Below are 25,325 nucleotides of genomic sequence, written 5' to 3' on the forward strand. Positions count from 1 at the left end.
AGCTGGTATTAATCTTGATGAACAACGGCCCTGTGACTTCTGCTTGTCTGTATCATTCCCCACAGAGGTTAGTCCAGGTGACTGATGGCACAGCCTCTCTGTCTCAAAGGAATAGCACATGAGGAGTTCAATTCTAAAATGAGACACCCGCCATTTAAATAATGTGACATTTGTGCTTCAAAAATGTTGTTGGCTTGATGGTGAAATTCATCCGTTTTTCTCTACCTGATTAATCAAAATAAGGGCCGACAGCAGCAAGGACAGGACTACAAAATATTAATGAAGTTCCCTGCTGACAGAAAACGTATCCTCAAAAAATAGCATCTCAGGGTGTGAAGTGTAGCGAATGGGGAGACGTTTTTTTCACCTACAAGGTCACATTTCTCCTTCAGGGATCAATAGACAACAACAAATAAAATAATAATCAATCTAAGAAACATTGCCTTTCCCAAAAATTGATACCAAGCACTTTGGAATGAAACCCTTTATAATGAGTTTGTTGTCATCATTTATTATGTGCCTTCAAGTGAGTGACTATTGTTTTGTTCCTAGAGGTCACAGGATTTAAAACATCGCCAGCTGTTCTGCTGAACAACAATCAAAAGAAAAGCAATCGCAGATCCATCTTCTTAAATGTATGAGCAGTGAAGCCTGAATCTAAAAGTAAAAAGGTTACTGGTTCAAAAACAAGCTTTGACTCCCTCCAAGGCTTTACAAATACTGAGAATTTGACCTTAAATGCTGGATACAACAAGTTATATACCAAAATAATGAGGACAAGCACTAAAAATGACTCTAGTGATTACCTGTCTAGACAGGCGATGTCACAGTTCTCATAATAGAGGAATAGTAACTCACTTTTAACTAATATTGATGAGGAGGGTCATTTTACAGCCAAAATAAACCATTCATTAGAGTCAGATTCATACTGTGTATTATCATCATTCTTTGTTTTTACAGTAGGACACTAGACTAGAAAACATACTATATTGATATTAAGGCAAATTTTAATAAGTTTTCAGGGATTTTCTTAAAAGAATGGCTGCTGCATCATCACTCAATTTCCAAAATAATGAGTTAAATGTTATTCTTATGCAATTTTGACCCACAATAATACGTGTAATACAACATTTTGAAATGAAATTGATTTCTGAGAAATTTTATGAAGGCCCTGCACTTGTATTTCATTTGTATGTTTGTATTTATTCCATTATCTATAGTATCAATCAACCCTTTCTCTAATAATTGCCTTTCTATTTTGATTGTTAAATCAGCCCCCTCACTGCGAAGCTCTCCGCTACGTACAGATCGTCTTTCTGTATATCAGGGGTCTATATGGCAGTGGGTGTTCGCTGAGTGCAGAGCAGTGAAATCTACCCTTTGATGAGATTAGCTGAGTGGTGTACTTGAAATAACCTTTCATACGCTGCCATTATTGTATTAATCTATTCTAAAACAATTTGGTTGAATTAATTAGGCCCTACATATTTCAGCAACGCTCACAGGCTGCCTAGAAACAGATGGCTCTGAGGGCGAGCCACTCTCCAACGGATGTGTATGTCTGAGGAGTAAAAGGGAGAGAAGAGAAATGGGAATGATGAGGAAATGAGAAGAAGAGGAAGAAAATGGTGGTCTGAAAGGAAAAGGTGTGTCATCAACACCTCCTTGTTGTGTCACTGACGGACTGACGAAAGAGGAAAAATTGAGCGAAGAGAGAAAGAAACAGAAAGAGAAAGTTGCCCGAGGTCTCGGGTCCTAATGCCTATCAGTTCCTTTGCAGCTGACAGGAGATTGGTAGCTTAACAACAGTTGGGCGAAGAAGGCTATTATCTCAATCCTACAGTGTTCTGGATGGGTTCAACCTTGAACAGCTTGTAGATGATGAGCCTATCCATATGGTGTTTAAATCGCTCAGCGTTTCCTCAGCCATTAACCTTCAGGACACCTTGCACTTATCCTCCACTTTGACTGACAGCTCTGTGTAGATTTCATAAAACAGCCTCACTATTAAGTAAAATTTCATATGTGCAAATACTGCAAAGCTGTAGCTTTTAAAACCAGCTTCCTGAATAATATTACAACCACACATACAGTACCTGTGATTCCCAACCTACCTGGATTGTGAGCCCTTATAATGAAGTATTGTCTACTTACAGATTATGGCCTTATTATGGACAGGAGTTGTATGTAGGTCACCCTGAGAGTTATTTTTCATTATCAGGCTGCTTAATTGAAATGATTTTTAGTGGCCTGAAGACGTGAATGCATCCAGTGTTATAGAGCAAAAAGCTAAAAATTGATATTAAGTCTTTTTTTTTTCTCTTCTTTCTATCCCTTCATCTGGTCAACCCTCAAAAATATCTAGACGAGTCCCGCCCCCGAGGTGGAAACCACTGACATATAAAGTATAATTTCTTAAAGGTATTTGTAATGTTAATGTAATGTAATTAAAGTTTTTAATCTCTATCACACTGTGTGTGCCTGTGATACACAACTACCGCTCACTTGGCTGAGTTTCCCTCTCAAAGGGATATACAACAGTGCAAAGTGGTGAGGACAGTCAAAATGTTTTACAGACTGTGGTGTGTGGATTTAAGAGCCGAGGAGCTCGAGCGCTGAAGTGCTGAGGCGTTTACAAGCCGCTGCCACATCATGAAGGACAAGTTAATGGGTAGCGGAGAGGAGGTGGATCATAATGCACTCTGTGGCCCTGGTCCAGCCAAGTCTTGACTTTTTAACAAGAATCTCAACCTTGCTGATGAGGATGCCCTCAGAGAGGAGAGACAACGAGGGAGGGAAAGTGAGAGCAAAGAGGGGAGGGGAGGAGAAATGAAGAGTCGAAGAGACAGCAAGAAAGATGATACAGAGGTTCTGGGGTTAGCTAATGTTGCCACAGAGTGCTTTGCTCACTCCAAGTCCACGTCAACTCTTGTTTCGGGGCTTGGGTAATGGACATCAAACCTCTGGCGCCGTCTCTGGAGCCAGGGAAATTAAAGTTTTCCAACTCCTGACTTGGCAGGAGCTGCGGCAAATGATACCTTTCACCTGAGAGGGAGGGGGGGAGGGAGGGAGGGAGGGAGACTTTGCAGTGAGAATGATGTCACTGGCAAAGCTCTCTCAAGCCATTTCAGGAACAGCTTGAGCTGGAAACACAACACAGGAAACTAAACATAGAGGGCGTGATGTGCCAGCATCAATCTATTGTACGTTATATTTCTGTGACACAAGCTGATAAAATACAAATTACTACCTCACATTACCCTAACTGCCCTCTCTTTCTCTGGCAATAAGGCAGGCTGTGGCCCATGCCATGGTCTCCTCTCTGCCCGCATCACTACCGTTTAAACTAACATGGACGTCCTGCTGCCCAACACGAGTCGGGCAGAGTGATCCCTTGTGCCTGCTTTTATTACCTTGTTGACACCAGCTGCTAGTTTTAAGCACTTTTAAATGCTGAGTCTGAGTGGTGGCTCAAATCACAGAATTAATGCCGTTATTCCTGCCCAGCTTTCTTTTTGGCAGTGCTTTTAAGCCCCAGACTTAACAACAAGCCTGGGTTTTATGCATTCAGACAGCTGGTGGGAATAAGGCAGTTGCCAGTGGCATAAAACTGTGTGTGTGTGTGTGTGTGTGTTTATGTGTGTTTATGTGTGTGTGTGTAGTGTGTGTGTGTGTTTGTGTGTGTGAATTGAGGTTAAGGTTAGGGTTAGGCATGAATTGGTTATGGTTAAGGTTAGGGTTAGACTGTCCACAATGAATGGAAGTCAATGCAATGTCCTAACAAGGATAGCTGCACAAACTTGTGTGTGTGTGTCTGCATGTGTGTGTGTGTGTGTGTGTGTAAAAATGTGGCTAGCGTGTGCCTTCGCGTGTGGGAGGGCATCTGAATATTAAAAACTGTCTTTTAAAAGTTGCTTGTCCGCGGTCCAAATATTAAAATTGCACATTTGTCATGTTGGTCAGTCTTTATAAACAAGGATTTATCTCTCATGCTCAGTATTTGGCATTAATAAAGGTGATTAAAATGCGGTGGAAATGTGACATACTGGAAACCAAATGTTGCAGATTCCTCCTTCCTCTTCACCAGTTTGACACTCAACTTCCACTCTCTCCACACTGGCACGCTTCATTACTACTACGCCTGTGTGAAGTCACTCGCCTCCTCTTGCACACAAACACACACCACCACCACACTGATGAAAGTGTGCATTCCTGTGCCACCCCCCCCCCCCCCCCCCCCCCCCCCCCCCCCCCCACACACACACACACACACACACACACACACCACACACTTTCCCTCACTTCACACACACAAACTAAGCAATGCTATCTAGCAGCTGTACCTCTCCTTATGTGCAGAGAGTGTTGATCCCAGTTCTTCTCTCACACACAGTGAACATATGTCAGTCAGAAACAAGGCAGACTCTGTATTCCTTCTGAATAAAAAAGTTTGGTTCTCATTTTGTACGGTACTTCTAAAGTCTCCTTAGACTCATGCAAAAAGAGTCAGTGGTTCTCAAAGTGGGGTCTCCGTCAAGGTCCCCTGAGGGTCCCCAGCAAAAAAGGGGAATAATTTATTTTCAATATAATTCCATCCATAAGTGACACCATGACAGCATGTGTGACTATTTCGGTCACTTTCTGTCATAAAACATCTAAAAGCAAAAATCTTATCAGATGGGGGTCCATGGTCTAATTTGTGTCAGTTTAGGGGTCCTTGATGAGGAAAAAGTTTAAGAATCACTGCTCTAAAGTGATACACTGAGGTGACCTTGTTGTGAGAGAGAGTGTGCACGTGTTCAAATGTGCGAATGTGCATGTGCGTGTGATTAAAAGGAAAGATCTGAGATGCCTTAGGTAAAACAAATACAGACTCTGATAGATGCCAGCAGCACATGTCTGATTTACATTTCCTAATTGCAAATGAATTACCAAAGAAACATTTCGCCAGCACCGACAGGAAACACAACACAGAGACGAGTTCTACCTGAAGGAGAAAGTGTTTTCACAGAAATATTTATAGGAGGCTTAGAAAACCTCCACATAAGCCAGCCGTCTCCTGACGACTGTTTGAATGTATGTACTGTAGGAATGCAAATGTATGTGCACATACATTAGCAACCGTGAAGTTTATACACTAGCTTTGACTCTGCAGTGGAAGAGGAAAAAACAACTCTGTGTACAGAGTTCTACTTCTGCCGCTTCATAAACTCGTGGAAACGATGCAAAGTTTTCTTGACACTCATGATATTCATGCCCCTCTCGTTTAATGTACTTTTTTTTGCACAATTTTTAAAATTTATAGATCAAGATTTTGTCTTTGTTTGATAAATTATGATGTCAAACCTAGGCCTATGCTATGAATGTTGCTACTAAACAATCAAAAATAATGACTAGGGCTGCTACTAACGATTAATTTCATTATCAATTAATCTGCATATTATTTTCTTAATTGGTCTAAAATTGTCTTTACCATTTGACATCATCAAATTGCTCTTTTTCTCCAACTAACAGTCTAAATCCCAAAGATAATCAACTAATTGTTTCAACTCTAATGTTGTTTAATCAACTAAAAAAAGTGCAGATTATAATGAAAAATCTTCAAAATCTTTTAAAGGATATTTGTGTATTTATAGGACACGGTTACTGAACGTTCAAATTATTTGTTTAATCAATGTAAATGACAGCTATTTGGCACCTGTAGTAATACATAAAAATTCACCTGAATGCAAAAAAGTCCCCAAATCAAAAGAAAAAAAAAGAGCAAAAAGACAGTGAGAATTCATGCTATGTAGCCACTATATGGTAATCCTTTATTCATTATGTCTCAAACTCAAATGTACCATCTTTCCACTTTCACGTGCCACCTGAGGTGAGAAGTGGTCCTGAGGGTCCAAAACGGGTCCGACTGGTTTGGGCTGACAGTCAAACAAACTCATGGCCCCTCGCCCAAACAATGACAACAACAGCAAACAGCACCTGTCCTGATGATGTCATGCTCTCACTGGTATCCCATACTCGCCTGAAGCCATATTGAGTTTTTAACCTCCTTTGTTTTCTCCTCTCCCTGCCCTCCCTGAAACCAAACACTTCCTGTTTATATCATCCATCACTAGTGAGCATCAATTCTCTCAAATACATCTTCAAATAAATCCTGTTGTCTTTCGTCATCTTTATCTTTGCACTTTGGAGGCAGGACAGGCCAAGACTATTGCCACCCTGACAAATGATAAAACAACCACAAGATTTGTGTCATTCTGTTAAAGACGCAGCAGGAATTGACAAAATACAGAGATAATTCATGAAGGAGAGAGAACAGAGGAATGCGGGTCAAAAGGTTCAAGTGACACAGGTGGATGTAGATGTGTGTTGTGTAAGTACATGCTTGTACATGCAGGTATATGTAGAAAAACAGGTAGAATCAATATAGAATGTAAACCCACGTTTACTCCTTTATCTAAATCTTACTTGTTTCTATAATTAAAGAGAGGTGTGTTGTGGTGGAGAGCCAGTCGTCTTTGATTTGGGAGCGTGGCGCTGTCACCGCTGAGCACAATGACACCACGCACACACGCACGCACACAAAAGACCCACACACACAACCCAACCAGCGGGAAACAAGAGAGGAGCAGCTGTGAGTTGCACTCATCAGTTCAGATTGAGGGAGACACAGGCAGGCTGGTAAACAGACACAGATGTACGGAGCTGAGCAGAACAGAGAGTGAGAGAAAGAGGAAGGTCACCCTTTCACAATGGGAAGGTAGCGACAAAGTCAACAACACTTGCTGCGTGACTAAAGCTACTGTCAAAAAAAACAAGCTGGTCAAAGGGGCAAATGTCAGTTATTTATTTCCTTATCGAGTGAAAGCTAGTGTTACTGTTTTGGTGGAAATATGATTTTTAAGTAAAGAAGGGATAAGCTACTTCTTTATCATTACTTATTTTCTATACCTCTACTTTTTCCATTTGACTTACACATGATTTCTGGAACAATGACCATTGCTTGAACCACTTCGGTGGTACATGTGTCAACTTGTCATGACTACAATCCAAAAAAAAAATCCCAGAATCTGTGCAGGTCTCTAATGAGCAATAACCAAATAATCGTCATTCATGAAGAGAGAACCTGAGGAAATTCACCTGCCAAGACCTTCTCATGTGACACACACACACACACACATACACAGCTTTGTCAGCGACTGTTGCCTCCCCTGAGGGTGACACCCCACCTGAGAGCTCAATCCTGTCAATGCTCACTATCTCAGTTTCCCTTTCAGTCTCTCTTGTTACACTCATTCCCAGAGTTTTCTCCCTCCCCCTGCCCAGGGTCAGTATTAACCCCAGTCACAGCCCTACACAGTTAAGACGGGAGCAGTAAGGTGGTGTAATGAGGGATCATTCTTTAACTTAAGGAGTTCAAGCCCACTTGAAAAGTGAGAAAAGAAAATGCATAGGGATTAAGAGAAGAGATGGGACAAAATGACACTTAAAAGGCCTACATTTGTTATGAAAGCCTTTGGTTCAAAAAATGGTGACATCTACATATAGAGACAGGGTCATCAAGAGTTCATTTTAGAGGTATTGCATAATGATCTACAGTACCAGTCAAACATTTGGACACACTTTCTCATTCAAGTGAATGGTTGTTGCTGTATATTTTTTCCAAACGTATATTTAAAGCCTTCATTCACTTCACTACCTTCAGTTGATTGATGTCTTGCAGCTTTGTTGGTTGAGGAAGTGATCAGTCCAGGTTTGACAGGATCTTCTGTATCAGAAAGAAGCACAATAAGTTAGTGGACTGTGATGCATTGCAACCGTAATTCTCTCAAACCCTCTTTGACTTTCCCTCTCACTCTCAGTGGTCTCCCCTCTGACTTTACATAAGAAAAAAACACATTCCCATGTTTTCACAGAAAGCGAGATGCTCTGGAGTGAACTTCATGAACTCCCACCCACTTTCCTCTTTTGTGTTTTCTCTAAATCTCTCTATTCCACCAAACTATGTGGTGTGCTATCATGTTACCCGTTACTATAACAAAAAATATGGGCTTGTAGTTTCCAAGGCTTTTATACATTTTCTGTATTTTTTTCTGACAACATAAGAACTACATGTACAAATGACCCTGCTTTGCCTTTACCTTAAACACCTTAACTGTGGCTTGGCTTGTTTGCACTTTTTCCAGTTCTTAAAGAAACAAATTTTGTGTCACTACAGTTACAAATAGTTACAAACTGTTACAAAAACTTCCAGTGAGGACTTAATGATCCTTAGCCTTCAGGCTCCAGTGATGTCTAACCAGTCTGAGGTAAACATTTACCTGCAGAACTGATCAGACATTAATGAGTGATCACCACCTGGAGCTAAAACATTCTCCAGTTCCTGACTTAACATGCTAATAAGGTGTCCACTGTATGTGTGTATGTATGTATGTATGTATGTGTGTGTGTGTGTGTGTGTGTGTGTGTGTGTGTGGGTGTGTGGGTGCGCACACACACAAGCTGGGATGTTTGTAGCCCGCAGGAGGTAGAAGTGAAAGACCACCAACTGAACAACGAACCAGGTGGTGAAATCAAAGAGAAGACATGTTGGTCCAGCAACTGTTATCCTCAAACAGCCAAACTAAAACTTCAGGGGGTTGAATCTGTACTCTTTGCAGCTGCTGCTAAAAACATCTGTGCACCTGAGAGACAAGCATGTTAGCCGCTGAAAAGTAACAATATTACTCTTTTACAGTTTTTCCCTAATTTCCTGTATATATTGAAACGTCTGTGGAAATGCATGGAAGTGGTTTTGTTTTCAAAAAGTCTGCGACAATGTTGCATTCATGGTTAGTAGTAGAGCTGCCACGGTTACCACAGTTACCGCATTACAACAGTAATGCAATCACTTCATGCCCACCGCAGAGTCAAGCTGATCACCGCTTCACCACTGAGTGAGCAGCTCAAGTGATGGGACATTTGTTATTCTCTCAGGCTTGACAGAAAGAATGATGTGCCGAAAGACGTGCCTGCTGAATGCTGACCGATATTCCTGCTGCAGAGTCAGCCTCTTAATGACAACACTGGAATAAAGATAAACATTAAGACCACAGAGGCTTTAAAGAATAGACTACTACAGGAATAAATGCATTCGAAAAGTTTACCGTATTGGTCCAAATATAAGACGGGGGTCTTTTCCTGGAAATACGTCTGGAAAAGTGAGGTTGTTTTATATTTGGGGTCTAGACAATTAGGTGTTCACAACATCAGATATTCTTTTTGAATGGATAAAGTACCAGTGTAAAACCGACTTCTACACAGAGTGTTGCATTATAGGATGTTTGTAGCCTTAATGTTGCTAGGGTAGCAAGTGTCTTTAAGTCTGTTTTTAGTGAGTGTGCTAGAGTCAGTCAGCACTAAAAGTGTTTCGTTAGTCCAGTTTAAACTGCAGGAGGTTCTGAAGGTTCGTGTAACGTGTTTTTCTGCCACGGAGGATCCTGTGAGGGTCTTGCTAGTGTAACTCCTTAACCACAAACACAGTAGAACTGCGTGTCTGGAGAAAAATCACTGTTTATTCTTTAAATTGAACCATCAATGTCCTAACTGCAGACATCAAAGTCCACCATAAGTCTTCAAAACTTATCAACGGAGCAATAATTTCCAAAATGACCACCAGATACATATTAAAGAGCACATATTTAGGGATTGAGACTAGAATGACTTGTTGAAAAAAATTATTGACTTAGTATTTCTAGAAAGAAGTTGGCACTTTTTGAATGGAAGTCAATTGGAGCCAGGGACTTTTTGTAGCCAGCATCTAGCTGCCATTGGTGGCATTGCACTTTAAGGTACTTGGTAGTTGCCGCTTGTTCCATAACACTCGCACATAACACCAACACCTCACTGTCTAATGTCCTGTCCGATCATGCCATTTTAAAAGAAAATACATCACACTGATGAAGTAATAATACCGTTACCTTTAAAGTAAGGTGAAGCTTATGGTTACAGATTTTTAGATGCTCTACACACCCATCCACTAACCCAACCTCAGCACCCACATTTTCTGCATCTCTACATAAAGGGCTAACTGTTTCATGCATGGGTAATGAACATTGGAAGAGAAATCGTGCGCTGCAGAACCATCAAATACTGTATGAATATAACTCCTTGGGCTACTGGGCTGGGACAAACAAAACTATATTCTCCTCCTGCGAGAAATGCAGCTTTTATTTTTTCTGTTGTCAAGACAGGACAAGTGAGGTAAGTCAGTCGAGAGTTGCAACTTTTCCTTCTTTACTCCTACCATCACCTTGAAAGCGAACAAGCGTTGAGACTCCAGTGGACCCACGACATATTCTCATTTAGCGTCTCCGCTGTTGTGGGATGTCATGGCTATTAATTCTATCTGAGCTTCATTAATCCACATTTTCCCATCCAGCCCCCCTGTCCTTAATCATCATTTCAGCCTTTGCCAGCATGGCCTCTGGTGGCCAAACACAACTAGGGTCACAATGTGTTCCCTCAGCACTCGGGGAGTATATGCACACATACACATACATACAAAACACAGATAATAAAACAGGTCATCCATCTCAATCACACAGTATTGGACCCATGTCATTACAATCCTCTCATTGGGGTGAAGCATAAAGTATACACACTCACAGACAACTGCTTCAGTGCGTACACAACCGCCGCAGACAGGACTAAAGTCGTTACAGTCGCCAGGTTGTGACATCCACTAGACTGAATTTATCTTGTATGGTACTCCTGAGTGAGATCTGATTTGTGAAGAAGCTGAAGGTCAATCAGCAGTGAGGAGAGAGGGAGGTAAAACCAGAATCAGAAGGGAGGCTTTAGAAACGCTAGCTGTTGGAAAAAGGAAAAAAAAAACCCACACTGGCAACTGAGCGGTGGTGAAAGAACTGACGACTATCAAGACTGTCTTAGCACAGCTCAGACCAGGTGGGCGATTGGTTGGAAACCGCTTATTGTTCCAGCAGATCTGAGCTGTTTGCTGTTATCTGAATACCAAATGGTTCCAATTTGCTGCATAAGGGGGGGGGGGGGAGAAATACCACGGAGGGGGCCAACACACACAATGGAAACTGGAGAGGGTAATCTGATGGAAATCTCTGAATGTTCCTCTCCCTGCTCGCTAAAGGTTAGCCTGCTTAACTGCCTGTCTGCTGGGTGGTTGCTTATTATTCATTCAGAGAGGCAGACAGAAACACATGAAAGAAATGGCTTGCGTATGCATAAGAGAAAAGCAAGAGGGTGGGTGGTAGGGTTGTCAGTTTCAAATGGAAAAATAATATCAGTAGCTTTAAGATTTGGTAATGAAAGCGTTCCCCTCCGCTGATCCTTCTTGACTTTCAAGATCATCGGCTGATCTGTGACCTCTTGAAATCTCAGCAGTGCCTGTCAGCGAAGTCTAAAACTCTACCTACATCTCTGATCAGATGCACATCCTCTTCTTTTCTCTCACTCACACACACACACAAGCAAATTATTCCACCATACTGCTCCCACTCATATAAAAGCCATTTCATCACTCTAATGCAGATAGCACATAAAGAAAATAAGGCAATGGGGGGGGGGGTGTTCTGTCTGCATCACAGGACTGTAAGCACATAGAGTAACTGTCGCCCAGCACAGCCAAAAGCCCTTAGCATTGTGACAGAGCAGATGTTAAGAGTAATGACAGTGGAGATTACCCAATAATTGTAGCAGTGTAAATCATTTCAGGGGGGGGGGAGAAGGGGAAGAGAGGGGAGAGGAGGAGGGTTGGGGAACAAAGGAGGATGAACCACGGCTGAAGCAAAGAACACCTTATTGTTGGTATGAAAATGTAAAAGAGGACAATTTATATGCCGCGCTATTTTGTTTTCCCAAATGTTTATGGGCAGACAGCTCATCTGTAGTTGCATAAAAGAGGGCGGAAGCTTCCAGAAATGAGTCCCTGCCATGTTTTCTGGTGATGGTGGCGGGGTGGATAATGGCGATTATGACGATGTGGCTGCTAGTGTTATTGTCTGTGTTTAGGAGCTAATCGCTGTGATGCAAGCTGCTGCCTGAGGCCAAGGATAAGGGATAGAGAGGCCCCTCCATCTAAGGATGTGATGACACATTTCTCCCTAAGTAAGATCCCTTAACAACAATGTCCGCCCCCGACCTCCAGCACCAGGCCCTAACCAGCATCCTGCCACGGTTCACCAAAGCCCGCTGACACCCGCTACAAGGAGCTCCTGTGTGTGTGTGTGTGTGAGTGTAAGCGTGCGCGTGTGTCCCTTTCACTTGCTCTGTTGTCGCCTTGATTGTGTAATAAACTTTATTCAGTTAAGCGTGAATTATTGTTAATTGAACTAAAAAGTAATTTTCTTAATTGAAACAGAGGGGGGAGGGGCAGACCAGATTAACGACGTAAAGGAGTGTTTCTCTCTCGCTCGCTCTCACTTGCACTCTCCCACCATCTTGAGACTTTTATCTTGTCTAATTCTTTTTCCCATTACAGTTCTCACCATAATTTTTCCCATCCTGCTACTGCAGTAAAAAGCCTGTAATCTACTTAGCTTCACAGCCATCTTAAAAATCGAGACTGCAGTGTGCTGACACATTTCTGAAGAACAGTCCTGCCAGACTGCCGCTTGCACTCTAAAATGCCTTTTTGCCAAAACCCGGTGGCCCTTTCACACATACATCCACTAACATTAACCACAGAAATTGTTTCAATACCGCTGAAACCCTTTGTGGCCAGAATTTAGAACAGTTACACTGGTGTTCTGCATGTCCACAGCAGTAATTTAACAAAATATGTATATTTTGTTTACACAGTATGCAATTATGGACCCTTAGCACTAATGTTGCTGTGCCCAATTATTTTATGACTGATTAACCATCATTGCAGTATCAACTCCCCAATCACACATGCCCTGTTATATGCTATATAATCAATGGTAAAGGCTGCAAGTGTGAAACTTTACAGTATGCATGAGTACTCCAACAGCAAAAATACATACACCTGCACAATCATAATCACTCATCCACCCTGCTAACACTGCTGAGGAAGACTACACCATCTTTCTCACAGCCCTCTTTGAAACCACTCTAAAAATGTATGTACTAAAAAGGCTTATTGAACGCCGTCCTGCCCTGACATTTTGACAACCGATAAGTTAGCTAGCTCGCCTGCCTGCGCAGAGAGCAGCTGCACATACGCCCCTTGAATCGGGTTGTGGATTGCCAGGTTGCGGGGACAGATGGGTTGAAATTGTATGTAGTGTGTTTTGATTGTGCGGGTAGATTGTGTTTCATAGATGATCTGGCAACTTGGGTAACGTCAGAAAAACATACAAAACTCATGGATCCGTGTATGACGATTATTTATAATAAGGGCCATGCAAATTACGGGAGTTTCCTGCGAGAAACAACAAAACTGGAGGGCGCTGAGAGATGACCTTGAAATACAGGAGAAACCCGGGAAAAACGGGAGTGTTGGCAGGTCTGATTATACTCTACAAATCTGCGGTATGTGGGAGAGTGAACAAGACCGCAGAAAAGGGAGCAATGTTTTGGAATTCAACCCACATACCAGAGCTACTGCAGAGCTTCAGGAAACAGTCACATTCCAGTAAACACATGTGGAATTACCAGGGCAAGAGCTCCTGGTCACCAGCCCAGCCAAATATTATCTCATACAGAACAATATCACCCCCCAACACGGCAGCTATTCGCTGAGAGGGAGGAAGTGATGTATATTGACTTTTCATTTGTGTCTTGCTGACTCTGCCGGCAAAACGACCAAACCACTTCCAGCTGCTAAACCGAGAGGAAACAACGGAATTTTGCTGAACATGATTCAGCTGCATTTTGCTTCCAAAATTAGTTTTTTTTTTTCATTAAGCACTTCTGTTTCTCAACAGCCACAATTGTGAGTCATGCGGTGGTTTAAGTAGCTAAATGACACTCATACTATTATCGCCATAATATTCCTCTAAAATGATTAGTACTTTACATGTAATATAAGCAAATGAGGCCTATAAATGACATAGCTGTCCATGTTAATGAGATCCATGTACACAATAAAATAAACATAATCCATCTATTCCTCCTGATCTCCCCGCATTAACACATGACCTCTGTAACATGAACATTCTTGTCTAACAATAGTGGCCGTCCTCCACTATTTGTCTATCTATAGAGTGTGTCTGAGCCATCTAGCACCTTGTCAGTCATAGAAGCAGTGGGAGAAGAGTGGAGGGGGGGGAGGAAGAGGAGGAGGAGAAGGAGGAGGGGACAAGAAGAGTGCCATTACCAGTGTTCTGGACCCGTGTCTTCCCAGGGTGAATAATTACGTCTGACATGTCGTGAATAGGGAGGGACATTATCGCAGTGATCCTCTGTACCCCCTCTGTGTGTTCCCCTTGCATACACAGACACACTGGCGCACACACACACACACACACGCACATTAGGGCCCCTCTGAATGATTTAGGGGGTCTGTTAATAATGCAGGGGCTCCTAGAGCTAATTAGGTAAGTAGCAGAGGGCGCCGGCTGTGACGCCTCAGCTCACTGATATGAGCTGTAAAGGAATGAAGCATCGACTGCACACAAGTACTCACACACTGAGTTTGGGTTTATGTTTCACTGCACACACACTCCCACCCCCTAAGCTCAATAATAGCCCTGATTATTTTCAAAAGGGATGGCTTACAAATAGGTTTCATTATTGATCATGTGGCAAAAATGAAGCCCTGCAGGACTTCTTCTTTTATTCGCATACATTATGCATTATTAAGTGGATGAGGGAAGGTAATAGGTAACAGGTCTGTATACTGTGGCCCTAGATATTTTGACAAGCAGTTATCAGAGAGGCTGAAAGGTAAAAGGGATCTGTGTGCTCCAAGAAAATCAATAGAAAGTGATTATCTGGAGAGGGAACAAGTGGAGAGCCAAGGTGGGCCTTGTCACGTGTACAATCTCTCTCTCCCTCTCTGTGGCGCCATAGCTGTCAGCCCTGTAAGTGCAATATCAGGGTGATTAGAGAGCAGCGCAGACCCAGACAGAACACAGCCAACCTCCAGAGAGGCAGCGCCACAACAAGCCTCAGCCCAGGGTCAAGACTACTTTGTCAGCCTCCCTGCGTGCGAAATGGGCCCCTTCAGTGCACAACCAGGAAGCATCTTGTGTAAGAGATTGCAGGGTCAATGATATATGGCTCCTTTGTGGTGCCTTTAGGGTAAAAGCAATTACATTTAAAGGAGTCAGCTCACCCATATTACAAAACCGTATATTTTCTCACTTACCTGACTGGTATCTAGGCATTTATGATTTATGTGCCCATGTTTTGAGATATTGCAAAGATTTCTGCCTCCAACCCAAAACAGTGGTGGTGAATAGACTTAACTGAAAACTACTGATAGTGTGTTCTTACAGAGTAATGGGGGCACTTTCTGATTTTTTTAATGGAATTATTAATGCTGTAAAGACCCACTTAATCCCACTGTATTAGGGGAAGGCTTAGGTTTACATCTTAGACATTAATATCTCAAAAACTTGATTCAAACCAAAATCTACATCCCAATCAATGTGATTAGAGTGCCAGTGTAGCAGTATTATTCAATGGACAAAAAATAAATACAGTTCTGTAGTCAAGTGGCAGAGTTGATACTATAATATACTATTACTTATAGTAATACTAATAAATACCATGACTGTACGGTACTGTAGCATGCTCTTTCCCTAACAACAAACTGAGAAGACCCACAATTATGATAACACAAAGAGCAAACTGTAAAAGCTGTGGAGTCTTCACATTATATCACGTTCACAGTGTTGTTAGCTAAATGTCTACAGGTGTGTAGCTTACCTTGCTTTCCAGTGTCCATAAGTCCCACAGATAACTGGTCCAAAAAAAGTTAACAAGATATCAGGTTGAGGTTTTCACCGTGAATATGGTGGAGTTTCAGTGAAAAAAAGCTTTTTGTTTCAGTCCAATGTCTTTAAACAACTAGCGGTGCGTTTAATATGTAGAGATAAATCCATTACAGGAAAATGACGCTGCTAACTTTTCCTGGCAAGAAGAAGTTTGCTTGATAATGGCTACTGGATATAATGCTTCCATTTACATGTTTTGTAAGGGACGTACGTAAAACTACATTTGTTATTTGATATTTTTTGGCTGGACCGGTCACGGACCCCGAGTGTATGTCCCTCTGACTGTCTGACTCACTGAGTGATGAATTTACACCATTGGTCGGCCGGACGGAACCATTTTACCAGTCTGCGCGGCGGCTAGCTGCTAGTTAGCATCGTTAGCATAGCCCTGCCGCATTGTGTGTAGCCAATAGACTGTATAAAAATAAGGTGTAGCCACGTGTTCCCGGTTTAACAGCACAGTGCTGGAAAGGTGACAGGTGCGTTTACGGCATACAGTCTATGGTTTACGGTGCTCGTTCGCTCTGAATGACGTCACTGCACCGATATAAAGTCACACAGCTGACAGACTGTTAGCCTAGCATGCTAATTCAACATAAACATGTATGAGACCAAATGTTTACAGGCATCTGCAGAGTGAAACAGATGAATGCAGGGCGAGTTAAAAGATAATTAAAAGAGTTACAATTAAAATACTAAAATAAAATATAAAAAATATAATATAAAATATAATTAAAATAAAAGTTCTCTTTCAAATCAAATGTAGTCCATGACCTAGAAAGAGAAAGTGAAACCAATTTTGAGAAAAAATATTCACAATATTTTTTTAAAACACTTTATCGAACATAGAACAACAATAAACATAACATCAGATCTGAAATAACAGGCAAAAACGATAATGTGATAAAAATCAAAATACTCCAAATTGATAATAAAATAAATAAATTGGTAATGACTTATGTCAACCAAACTTCCTGCTGGTGCAAGTGTCACTTCAGAAAGGCATTTGGCCAAACAACCCCAACCTTATTACAGTAAATTTATGTAGTATGAAGTTATTAAAATGTGTAAGTATTTATGTAGATTATAACTCAGTAGACCTACTGGATGAGGCAAGTAACATGTAACTGGGCAAAATTAAAGCAATTGATTTGAGCATTAAAGGATTTGACCTTGGGAATAATCTTAATTCAAGGTGCACTTGAGTTAAAAGGTTGATAGCCCATGATGAGGTGGAAGCTTTGAAAAAAAAAGCTAGTTTTAGGATCTTGAGTTAAGATCTTGTGAGTTCAATGTTTAAATGCAATCAGAGGTTTACAAATTGAATTAAAACAAGCACAAAAATTAAAAGAACTGAGGAAAGTAATGAATGAATGTCTGTCAGTGGAGCTCAAACTAAGAAAGAAGTGCCACAAAAGATGTGGACTGCTCACATTAAAGGAATATTTCAACAATTTCTGAAATATGCTTTTCTGCTTTAATTCAGAGAGTGACATTAGAAGATCAATACTACTCTCATAAGTCTCTGTTAAACTATGGGGTTAAGCAACACATTGTATCTTGTTTGTTTAATCCATACACAGGCAGAACTAAAAATGACAGGTTATGGTTTTAGGGGCAGCTGCATGCTGTGACGATTTCTTGACGAACAAGTGCTGGATAAACTGTTGCTTGTCAAAACATTGTTTCAATGTGTAACTCCCCTAAAACCTTTTGTCATTTGAATTTTTTTGGCTGTGTGGGGATTAAACAGACAAGGTACAGTGTTTAAGCTTTAGGGATATTTTTGGAAGGCATATTTTTATTTAACTTTTGGAGAGAGCCAGGCTAGCTTTTCCCCGAGCTTCCACTCTTTATGCTAATCTAGGCTAATCACCTCCTGGCCTGATCTCAAATATTTAACACATAGACATGAGATTGGTATCAATCTTCTCACCTAGCTCTCAGAAAGAAAGTAAAAACAAATATTCCCCAAAATGTTGAAATATTTCTTTCAAACACTTTAAAAATTGTGGTAGGAAGAAAACCATCTGTCCTTCAAAATAGAAATATTTTCTGTTACAAGTGAGTTATTCTTACTCTGTCATGGAGGTGTGTGTGTGTGTGTGTGTGTGTGTGTGTGTGTGTGTGTGTGTGTGTGTGTGTGTGTGTGTGTGTGTGTGTGTGGTTTGGGGCAAGGGGAGTATACATAGCCTACAAGGATTTCCGCCATATAATCTACATTTTTTCAAATGTTTCTTTTTTTTTTCCTCCATGTTCCCTGTAGCGCACACTTGTTGACAGATTGCTCATTAGTGTGACACAAACTTTCAGCGCCGTCTGCAGTTTCTGGAGTTCACGAGTTGTATCCCATCCCACAACATAAGGGAAAGCTATAGCCTGACTGAGCTCTACCTGTATGCGATAGCTATGGCCTGAGGGTTGACAGTATCTAATCACAGCCTCAACAGGTAGGGAGAGGAGACGGTGCAGACAGCATGGCACCACATGGAATTCCTCCACTATCATAATGTAGATCAAACCACACACACAGCATTCAAGATTTATGGTGAATATATACTGCTCTCTACTATGAGACTAAATAGAGTAAATAATGCACAGCACATATACCAGCACACATCAGATTATAATACATCCTACTGTATTACATTACAGTGTGAAAGCATTTACTGTCAGCATCTTACTAACAGGATCAAATCCATAAGGATTTATGACAAATGCAAGACAAAAACCACAGTGTTCAGACATTCGCTCAAGTGTACACAAACATTATTGCATTAATCTTTATTCATCGAATAAGATGTTCCTCAGCACGGCGTTTGAAGTCGTCTGACCTCGTCCTCACCTCGACACAACAGAACCTCGTCAGACATAAAAGCCGTCGTAGGGGGCAGAAGAAGACAAACCTCCCCAGGGGAAGGAAAAGAAGAGGAGTGGGACGAGATGGAGGAGGAGAAAGAGGAGGATGGGTGTCACTATCTCTACAAAGCCCTCTTATCCTCCAGATTTCAAAGCTGTACTCCCAGCATAAAATATTGTCAGAATGATATGACTCACACAGGGGGAGCTTGTCCATTGCCAAAGTAAAAGCTGAAGGAAGGAAGGAAGGAAGTAAAGGAAGAAAAGAAAGAAAGAAAGAAAAAAGAAAGACAGTTTCATCACTGTAAAAGCAGCGGCAGGAGATTTCATGCGGTTTTGGCAGCACAAGGGCCCACATAAATTCTCTTAAAATATGTTTTTGATATTATACAAAGAAAGTACTGTGCGAGGCCTCTTCCTCGCTGAGGTGAGCTCAGTGTTTCAGGAGTGAGCGCATACTGTATGGAGACATTAGATAAAACAGAGTGCTGTGTCTTCTCACAAAGTCACCAAGATGATGTCTGCAGCAGTCCCAGATGTCTCATAGCTCGCATGTGGTAACTGCTTAAATAGTGGTAAATATAATATAAAATGAATGAGAATCATAATAACTTACTTCTGACCAGTTTTTAAGGCACAAAGTGCTAGCTCTCTTCTCCTTTTTTTATTTGTTTTCTAAAGAGGAAGTATTTAGGATGTAGGCCAGATGGGTACACAGCGCTATTGTATGGTTGACAGAGAGATGACCTTGTTGCGCCTGTGTGTGTGTGTGTGTATGTGTGTGTGTGTTTAATCAGACAGAGAGGGGGGATTAGAGACCAGGCACCTGGCAGGTGGAAACAGTCTGTACTCATCTGATGCCCTCCTGTCCTTCAGCGCTCACACAGACACACAGACACACACACACAATATGTAACTTTCTCATAATCATACTGTCATGTTACAGTGTGTACAACAACCTGAACTGCATCTTTGTTTCAGACTGAGGGACTTTGCAGTGAATCGCCCTATTACAGCCCCATGTAAGATAGAAAGTAGACAAGAAATTACTCACACAACATATACACAGTATACTACTTTCTACATAAAGTACTTCTTACATGACATTCTGGAGTTTCCCAATTTTATACTGGTTATAGTTATCTATAGTGGTTCCTAACCTGAGGGCCAGGACCCCCACAGCAGCTCACAAAATTAAATTTAGAGGTCATGAAATGATTAATGGGATTGGCACACTGAAAAAAAAAATATTTCTGCTACACATAATTATGTTGGTTTTTTTCAGATTCTTCTCTAATCTTTACTTTTTTCTTGTTAATTACTTGATAATTTTAACACTTCAGGACTCCAGAAATTGTTCACATTAAAGAAAGAAAAATAATCACTCTTGAAATGGTCAAAATGGGTAAACATATGCAGTCAGTGACAAGGAGTAATAAGAAAACCTTGCTTTGTTGTAATGGGTCACAAGCCAAAGAGGTTAAAATCACTGGTCCAACTTAAGGCGTCAGTAAGCTTCAAGTGCTTGTCAGATAGTCAGACAGCATCTGACAGCACTCTCTACACTCTTCCAACTTCAGAACTGGGGAATGCCTTAAATAACAATTTCTGTAACTTTCCCACACAGAGAATCCAACAATCACACGCCCACTTCAAACAGTGATTGGCCAGGTGAGGCCAGTGTTTGAAATTTTCTTTTTTTTCATTCTTCACACAATTGCTTCTGTCAGTTTTCATGTGTACAGCCCAGTGCAACAGTACAAAGACACCACGCTTAGAAGAAAGACTGTCAGAAAGTGTTACAGACATTTAAAGGTGCAGTGTGAAGAATTTAGTGACATCTAGCAGAACGGACTTGGCAGAAATGGAATATAATTTTCATAAGCATGTTTTAATTAGTGTATAATCACCTGGAAATAAGACTTGTTGTGTTTTCGCTACCTTAGAATGAGCCCTTTATATCTACAGAGGGAACAGGTCCTCATCCACAGAGCCTCCACAGACAAACCCTTCTCAATGACCGCAGGTTTTTCAACCCACATTTGAGTGTTGCTGTTAAAAACACTTTTGCCTTCAGACGTGGTCAGACGGCACATCGTAAAAACTAGTTTGTTTCAGGCATATCTCATACTGTCATATAAGTCCATAAAAACTCCTTAAGTCTGTCCTCAAAGTGACTCATTTAAATGAGTAGGATGAACAAGAACGTAATGTAAACAAAGAAAATAAATCAGAAGACTCATAGACTCATACCAAAAGACTCATAAAAAAATGCAGCAAATTGTGACATTACCGACCAGTTTTAGGCAGTGTTATATGTTGTATTAGAGGGCAGTGGATGAAGCTTAACTTGTTTGGCCAACAGGTCTGTTGACACTGCATCAATCAAAACAAATGTGACACTTCATTTTGGTCACAAACCAGTCATTTTGCCGGTGCAAACAACTACTTCTGTTTCATTTCTTGCATATTACTGTCACCCCAGAAGGCTCCATTCCCTCTATGGAAAAGGTTTGGGAGGAATTCCTGCTAAACAGTTTTTCAAGGTAAATTAAGCTGACAAACATCAAGCTCAAAAATCATACAGCTCAATCCTGACTCCTGTCAGCTTTCCCAAAAGAGTACTAAGCACCCCATCTGTTATGGCCTGCTCAAAGATAGTAGCTCAAGTGGAGTCATCAGTGTTAAGTTAAAACAAACACAGTAATTACCCTAATTAAGATCTGGCAGATTCCTTTAGATTAGCCTGCACTAGATACTAGAGAGTTGATATCAGAGGGGAGAAAAGAGGATTAGAGGAGGTCAAAACGAAGAGCAGGAAGGAGAGGAGAGACAAAAACAAAAAAGTCTTAAAATTGAATGAAGCGATGAGGAGGAAAAATTGATTGTCAATTAAGAAACTGAAGGGGCATAGCTATTAAAATGGAAGGAAATAACTTTTGAAGAGAAGGTAAGGAAGAAGAGGGGAGAAAGGAAGGAAGGAGGGTGTGCGCCTGCATGCCCAGTGAAAGCCAGTGATTGAGGAGGGCTTTTTTCGGCTGCACCAGGAGTAAATGGCTCTGCAGGCGCTTGTCACTCTGGGCCAGCATGGGACGATCAGCGATGATGACGGGGGCACGGACCTGTGTCAAGATGTTGAACCCGGCTGTCAGTCAAACCACTCTGCCCTATGGGATGACAAGGATGGGCCTTAATCCTGTTGAAGAAAGAGAGAGAGAGAGAGAGAGAGAGAGAGAGAGAGAGAGAAGTAGGAGGAATGATGGGAAGGCAGGAGAGCGAAATTAGAAATGGGGAAAGAGCACAGCAACAGGCAGAGGGAGAGAGAGAAATAAGGCATGGAAGTTGGAAAGTATTCATTTATTTGAGAAATATAATGATGTCATTTAATAAAAACTACACGCAACAGGTTTGTGTAACCTCATAAAGTTAACACCGTTCTGTAAAAGGCGGTGAAAATTGCAGCTATTCACTACTCATTTAGACTTCACAATCGAACCATCTGTCTTGGGAAATGAAATATTTGATGTCCTTCGCCTTAGTAGGCAATATGTCGCTGTGTGAACTTGTCATTCGATGGCCAGAAAGGCCCGTGTGAGTCAACATCCAGCTATCTAGGACTATAAACTCCAAGGCCTCCTGGGAACGCAGAGGAATGACCAGGGAACCAGTACATTAGAACACAATAGAAAACTGATCCCACAGTCAGTATTCACTGGAACTCCAGCAAGCTGCTTTCAATTAGTGCTCGCTCATTCTCAGTGTTGGTCTACCGCATCATTTCAAGTAAATGCAACTATAGCTTAGAGCCACAATGTTTGGTTTGGCAATGAGGAAATTTGTGCTTCTCTCTTTTCTCTTGTCAGTGGTAGCCACTGCAGAAGTCCCTTTTTACATGCATTTGTGTTGTATGTACTACAAAGTATTTCCTCCTTGTTTTACAATGACGTAATGTAATGAAAACGTGATACAAAAGTCACATCTTTAAGCAACTACAGCAACCACCAGATCATAGAGGATGCCAGTGCCGAAGCAGAGAGCAAAATATACCAGTGTTAAAATCTGAATAAATTTATAAGCTAATAAAATACTGCCTGAACGATGTGCCCTCTGGAATGGGACATGCAGCAGTGCTTTAATAGTTAAGTGAACTCAAGTTTATTTGTATAGCCTAATATCACATGCAATGTCTCAGTGGGCTTTATAGGTCTAAGGTCTAGAAGGAAAAACTCCCCTAAAATTCTAAACACATACGTAATAAAATAGAAGAAGAGAGGAAATCCAGATAGCTGGGGTGTATTAAAAGCCACAGGTTGGAAAATGCCAATTACAAAATCTGGATAGAAAGTTGTAGCAGCTAGAGGGAATACACAATACACCAATAGGATTATAATCCACCAAATCCACAAAGCAAACTTTATTTATATAGCACTTTTCAAAGCAGTAGTTACAGTTCTTTACAGAAAGAAGAAAAAGAGGGAAGAGGTGAAAAGAAAAAACAGGGAATAAAGTAGGCAGACAATACCATAAAAACAAGGACACGATATGTACAAACTACAGAACATAAATTTGTGAAATCTGGAGAGAACCATGTAATTCTGATCTTTGCAGCTCAACACCAAGCCTACTGCTTCACAACAGCTGCTCTTATTGCCAGTGTATCCATACACTTATCTACATAACACTTTATGTAAAAAGATTTGTCTCCTTCAAGTAATCAAATCAATTTGATTCATGTTTTTAACGTGCATAGATTAAAAATAATCCTAGCTAACAAATGCATTGCTCACATAGCTTAGTGAGTGTTCAAACAAAAACAGCTTTGTGACAGGATTTTACAACTCTGAAAGGTTATCAATCATTTTCACTTTCCTTGTGACAATCGCTAGGTAAAACAATACGTATTTGACTGGCTGATGCAGCGCTTTGTATGGTGACACTGCATTGCATCGCAGAAAAGTTGACCTTTTGTCTGATCTGCCTCAACCCTGTGATTTTTCGCTGTCTTCACCCCCGCTGAGCCAACGCAGCGGTCCCCTGCCAATGAATGAGGGGGCTGTATTTTTTTTATGTAATGCTATTGTCTGTCTGAACATGGCTTTAGTTTGCTGTGGCACATGAGGAGGAGTACTGGATTGAGATTTATACATTTTAGATCTTGTTAGATAACATATTGCCCTCAGTGAGGTGCATTTTTGCAGGTCGCACAGAGAGATGAGTATATTGAAACCAACTGTAAAATATACATATTATATACAGTATACACATAATGATAAAAATTCTGTTCAGTGTTAGGGCTGCACCCTATTTCCATTCAGCCACAGTGTTTTACTAGCGACAGTTTACATTCAAGCATCCCCAGACTTTACTAGTCTGGGTAACAATCCAAGAGGTCTGGTCAAAACCTTTTGATCTCAACATCAGAGTCTGAAACTTGCTCTTTTTGCCAGAAATATTTGTATTTTCAGTAAGGGTGTATGTGTGTTTGTGTGAGGGGTATGACAGAGACACTGTGAACCAAGAGAAAAAGCCAATGATCTTTCCGGGCCCAGATGTACAGTGTCCCTGAGGTGATCAGAGCCGTGACCTGACACTCCAACGTCCCAGCATGCTCGGCAGATGTGGGTCAACTGACATCTGTTTCTCGCTGCAGCCCGGGCTCAGCTCAGCTCGGCCCGACCCAACCCTGCTGCCATATTCATCCTAATAACCACTCCCATAATCACCAGGGATTATTCTAAAATTAGTGAGCACACACACACACACACACACACACACAGTGACTGCTCTGATTAAGGTACAGTGCTCCATATGGTTTTTCAGAGGGTTTGGGGGGGATTTGTATGTTTTCAGCCCTTCAGTGAAAAGCCTTGAAAAAGCCAGCTTAGAGAGGACTAAAGAGAGTCCCTGCATAAATAATATTGGAAAATAGCCTGAACAGGGGGGTCAGGTTGGGGTGGGATTCGGACTGCCAGCAGAGGTGCTCTGACAATGAGAACGCATGAGGCTACTGCGCGGTGATCTGGCCTTGAAGTTAGGCGTTGAAGAGAGACAGCAGTGTGCTATTCTGTCTCCATAAAGGAGGGATTACGAACCAGTGACAGGATGTGTGAATCAAGATGGCACACTCACCACACAACAGGACTAGAAAGAGACACTGCAGGGGGCTGTCAAGACAGACCCAGAGTGAGCTGGGAGGATTACCATATAATGATGAAAGATGATGAAGACTGATGAATAGATTGTTGGCGCTTTAGCTTGGGGGAGGGAGGACGTCGTGCTTCTGTGAGGAACTTGACATATCAAGCGTGGATGCCAGAGCTTAGGATTTCCAGTGCAAAGAAATGCACTGATTTTTTTTTTCCCCCAGCTTTACTTATGCAATTGTTTGCTTGTTTATGCATCTTCTGTAATGTAATCAAATTTTTTTTGCCTTGTTCAACTGTAAACTCATTACGTTCCGTACATTCTTGTGCTACATATCTTTCTTTTTATATTGTGTGTGAAATAATGTATAATAGCCCCCCCCCACCCCCCCCCCCCCTTCTT

At 41.4% G+C, this 25,325-nt stretch overlaps 1 protein-coding gene across 14 annotated transcripts in view; it reads right to left on the reverse strand.

Annotated features, from left to right (window-relative positions):
* The window catches only part of LOC121880518, a 177,714-nt gene extending 161,135 nt beyond the window's left edge, over nt 1-16,579 (reverse strand). For 5 of the 14 annotated variants that reach the window (XR_006091559.1, XR_006091561.1, XR_006091560.1 and 2 more), the window contains exons 1-2: nt 15,853-16,570; nt 7,700-7,768 (exon numbers count right to left, since the gene is read on the reverse strand). The gene's annotated coding sequence lies outside the window, so the exon portion shown is untranslated. Of the gene's footprint in view, nt 1-7,699; nt 7,769-15,852 lie in introns of all 14 variants that reach the window. The other 9 variants (XR_006091562.1, XR_006091563.1, XR_006091556.1 and 6 more) reach the window with 6 other exon arrangements.
* Between the last annotated feature and the right edge of the window lie 8,746 nt (nt 16,580-25,325).

Source organism: Thunnus maccoyii, chromosome 16 (assembly GCF_910596095.1).
Source record: "Thunnus maccoyii chromosome 16, fThuMac1.1, whole genome shotgun sequence".
NCBI lineage: Eukaryota > Metazoa > Chordata > Actinopteri > Scombriformes > Scombridae > Thunnus > Thunnus maccoyii.